This window comes from Herpailurus yagouaroundi, unplaced genomic scaffold (assembly GCF_014898765.1).
Source record: "Herpailurus yagouaroundi ecotype Mexico unplaced genomic scaffold, PumYag 142, whole genome shotgun sequence".
Lineage (NCBI taxonomy): Eukaryota > Metazoa > Chordata > Mammalia > Carnivora > Felidae > Herpailurus > Herpailurus yagouaroundi.
The window spans coordinates 51,280,557-51,285,605 of record NW_024412397.1 but is presented as its reverse complement, the minus strand read 5'-3'; positions in this window follow the sequence as shown (position 1 = coordinate 51,285,605).

Genomic DNA, 5,049 nt, shown 5'->3' with positions numbered 1-5,049 from the left:
ACAGCTAAGGTTAGAGTAGGACATGTGAGTATCCACTGGTCTGCTAGCTTTGGGGATGGCAGACAAAATGGGAGAGCAGGGTAATAAGTTGGAGACTTAATTTTACAAGTGTTTTGCAAAGCTAGGAGGGCACAATATGCTTTGGATAAAGCCTGATTAGGATGCTAAGAGGGAGAATCCCCAGGGAAGTGATGAGAAGAAAGAAGATGTGGTGATTGATGAGGAAATTGATGAATGCCCAAACCAACTGATCCCCAAAGGAAATTTTTAAATTGAAATTACCAAAAAACTCTTAGAGGAAAACTTACATTCTTTCTCTGTCCCTTGAGATTGTAAATTTTATCATATCTTTGAAATGTAAAACCCCAGGAAATAACCAAAACACTGCCCGCAAGGTTAAAAAGAAAAAAAAATTAATACTAAAAGTACACTAGTGCAAAATTAGAATTTGGTTTTGTCTCCACTAAAAGGACAAAGGTTTCTTAGATTATTGGTCTGCTCTTAATAAGAAATTGTAAAAGTCATTTTTACCCTTAATGTAATCTGCCAAGAAAAAAAAATCTGTTTTGCCTTTTATCAAGCCTTGAATTTTTAAGAAAATGGTGTCTTCTCTATTAAAGGAGCTAAGTTTTTTTTATATAACTATGTGACTTTGTATTCATTAAATCTCATGGAAAGTGCTGTCAAATAAGTGATGCTAAAGTTTATTTGTATGAAATTCCTAAAAATCTGATATGTCCTGGTACAATGTTCTCAGTCATAATTTTAAAATGTCTGCCATAGCAATAACCAAAATCCCTTGTCAATTACATTAAAATGAATTCTCATCAGATCTTTAACCATAGTCATTTCTTAAGTCTTTGTGATTTACAGTTATTGTTTTACTCTGATGCTTTGACCTAAAAAAAAAAAAAGTGTTCTTGTAAAAGTGCTTCATCTGTGAGGAGATTTATGGAAAAGACTTTTATTTTAATAACTAAGATCAATTTGCATTCATGTAGGAGGGACACATAATAAACCTTTCAAGTGCTTCTCCCCAAAGCTACTCACATGGCCCCACCATATCTCATGGGATGGTCGTTTGACACCTGTCCTCATTCTCCTTTAGCCCACATCAGTAAAATGGGCCATTACTTTGATGATATAATGCTAACATGTGAAGATTTGCCTCCGCTGTGGGACACCCTACAGGCTTTGCTAGAGCAGCTACAAGAGATAGGATGGGCAGTGAACCCCCAGAAAACTCAAGGCTCATAAGGTTTTGTGAGTCATTTGGTTCAGTAATTTTTGGATTGTCCCAGAAGCTGTGATTGGTAAGGTGCAAGCCTATCCAACCCCTAAAATTATGAAAAAGGTGTAAGTTTTTGTAAAGATTTTGGGGGTTGGAAGAATTTTATTCATGATCTGACACAGTATCTGTCCCTTGTATTACCTGGAAAAGAAAGAGCACATGTGGGGGTGGGGATCAGAGCAGCAAACCGCCTTTGAGAAGACAAAAATACTAGTATAGTCAATTAAAGCCCTGGGCATCTCCCAAGCAGGGCTACCATTAGAGTTACATGTGTCTGTGATTCTGGGAGGTATGGGTCAGGCGCTGTGACAGAGACAAAAGAAAGGCAGAGTGCCCCTAGAATTCTGTTCCTGGCTCTGGAAAGGAACAGAAATCTAATATATCCCCATAGAGCAACAGCTTGTGTGGGGTGGCATTTGGGTCCACCTGCAAGAGCCTGGTCCTCACTGTCTTCCATGTTCCAGCTCATAAGGCACTGACACTACCTGGCAATCAAGAAGCTGATGCCCTAGTGCGGGTACAAGCCCTAGCAAATGACTCTTCAGAAGTTACAGCAGATCGGATGCATAGAAAGAGTGGCCACCTCAGGGCTCAGGTAGAATGACATACTGCCAAGGATGATGAATTGCCCTTGAAGTATGGTGACTTGGTTAACGTGGTAGCAGCATGTCCTGTGTGTTCTAAACAACACCCAAGGCAAGTGCTAAAAGATTCTGGGGCCATCCACCAGATTTCCCAGCCGGTGAGGGATTGGTAAATGGATTATATGGGCTCCCTCCCTCTGAGTGAGGATTCTAAATACATCTTGGTTTGTGTTGATACCACATCTGGCCTAACCCAAGGTTTTCCCAGTCACCATGAAAACCAGGCTTCCATCACTAGAGGTTTAGAGAAGCTGAGTACCATGTATGGATACCCTCATCAACTAGACAGTGATCAGGAGTCATATTTCAAAAGTCATCAAGTATCAGACTGGGCAAAAAAATATGACATTAAACAGAAGTTCCATCTCCCCACAAATAGGGTTGGTAAAAAGAAAAAAATAGAATATTAAAGCAGTGGATTAAACACTAACAAGTAATTACCTTGGACAGATGACCTAAAGTACTGTTCCAGGCTTAATCATCTGAATGATCAACATTAGGGCCTGTTGTCCCATATGCTAGATTGGGGACTCCTGCCAATGTACCCAATATCGTAAAGGCATGAAAATCATGGGAAACAGTCATTTCCCTGGCTCTCACCATGGATCAACATGCTATGCTGCCACATCACAACTGTCAAAAGCATTATCTACTAAAATTTGCAATGGGACGTCCCACTGGAACGGATAACTTCACACACTTGGGTAAAGAGAAGTTACTCAATCTCCCTTGGGATCCTATTGTCCTGTTGCAAGTTGGACCTGCTGAAATACACTCCTCCTAGAATGGAACATGCACCATTGAAAGAGCAGAGAAGGTGGGGGTCCTGGTCTGGTATATCCCACCCCCAGTCCATCTCCTCACACCTGACAGTACTATCTCCCCCAGCCAACATGTATGGTATGAACAACTAGGTCAATTTCCTAAAACCGCCAAACTCCCTCTCCTCACTGCCAGGTAGGCACGTTTTGTTTCCCATCGTTAGGATCATTTGGCCACCATCTTTGTTCCTTCCATTGACCTGAAGGATGTTATGGCACATATAGAAAGAAGCTCTTTCTAAATTCACCCAACAAGACTTGATGACAGCCAACAAAGCCTGTCCTTACTGAACACTGAAATGTCTCTAATGAAAAAAGCTGTCCTCCAAAACAGACTTGGAGATTATTGCTGTCTCACGAGAGGCACGTGTGCCATTATCCAAACAAAATGTTGTGTGCCCATACCTGATGAGTCTGCTAACGTGTCATCTTTATTTAAATCCCATGAGGACACAAATAAATGCCCTCTGTGATCTGATCCTCTAGCTTAGGGAACTTAATAAATCAGTCAGATCACTGGGTTTCTGGTGAAAAAAATTGTCACTGACTTTGAAAATTATTGTCTTATTCTGTATTTTCTCTTACATGTGCCTGTATTGTTGCTGTGGCATCTGTCTCTAATGCAGCCAGATAGCCACCTCCAATGTCTTGAAACATCTTGCCAACTTCTCAGGGCCCACTGCAGAAAAGGAGGGCATGTGGGTTTGCAAAAGCCAATCACAAGGGGTGAAGTTTCGGGGTAGGTCATCAAGAAGACATAACAGCCAGTTGATCCATGAGCTAGACCTGGCAATCAGAGGCTTCTCACCCTCTGCTCTGTCCACGGAATATGGATTCTGCTCCCTGAGCGTGTCCCAAAGACATAGCTTCCTGATAGTGATGTGAAGTCAAGACTATCTGGTCAGTATATGTGACTGGACCCAGTTAAGTAAGGCCTTTATATAAACTTTGAAGATTCAGTGGACAGGAATAGAGATCAACTTTTCTTGCTGCCATCCAAAACAAGCTTCAGATGTAAGTTCTCTTGCTTATTAACCCTGCTACCCACCGATCTGGAGTGGCCTGCCTCTTTCTTCAGTCTTTTCCTGTCCTCTATGTGTGGTGTGCAAGGGCGGGGGGGGGGGGGGGGGCGGGGGGGGGGGGGAGAGGCAGTTTCAGATTACAACTGGGAAGCTCCTGAGGAGTTTGTGAACCAGCAGGCATCCTTGTCTTGTTCCTGAGCTTAGAAGAAAGGCTGTCAGCTTTTCGCCACTGAGTATAATTAGCTGTGGGCTTTTCATATATGACCTTTATTATGCGGAGGCAAATTCCTTCTATACCTAATTTGTTGAGAGATTTTTATCATGAAGTATACTTAATTTTTGACCGTTGAATGTTTTTTTTCTGCATCTATGGAAATCATCACGTGATTGTTATCCTTCATTCTATTAACGTGGTGAATTTATTACATTTATCGATTTGCATATGTTGAACTATCCTTGTATTCCAGGAATAAATCCCACTTGGTTGTGGTGTTTGTTTTATCTATCTATCTATCTATCTATCTATCTATCTATCTATCTATTTAGAGAGAGGAGGGAGGGGAAGAGAGCTAGGGAGAGAAGGAGAATCCCAAGCATTAGCCCAACATGAGTCTCGAACCAACAAACCAGGAGATCATGACCTAAGTCGAAATCAAGAGTCAGGCACCCCAATGTATAATCCTTTTAACATGCTATTGAATTTGGTTTGCTAGTATTTTGTGGAGGATTCTTTGCACCTATCTTCATCAAGGATACTAGCCCGTAATTTTCCTTCTTGTGGGTCTTCCTCTGGCTTTGATATCAAGGTAATGCTGGCCTCATTTGGAAGTGCTTCCTCTTCTTCAATTATTTGGCATTCATTCTTTACATGTTTGGTAGAATTCAATAAAACTATCTGGCCCTGGGATTTTTGTCTGTTGGGAAGTTTCTGATTACTGATTTAATCTCCTCACTAGTTAGATCTAATCAGTCTTTATTTCCTCATGATTCATTCTTGATTAGTTGTATGTTTCTAGTAATTTACTCATTTCTTATGAGTTATCAAGTTTGGTGGTATATTATTGTTCATAGAAGTCTCATGATCCTTTTTATTTCTGTGACATCAATTGCAACGTCTTCTCTTTCATTAATTTGATTTTGTCTTTTTTTTTTTTTTGACTAGCTAAGAGCCTGCCAATTTTTATCTTTTTTAAAAACCAACTCTTAGTTTCACTGTTTTTCTACTATTTCTTTTTTTTTTTTTTTTTTTTTTTTTTTTTTTTTTTTTTTTT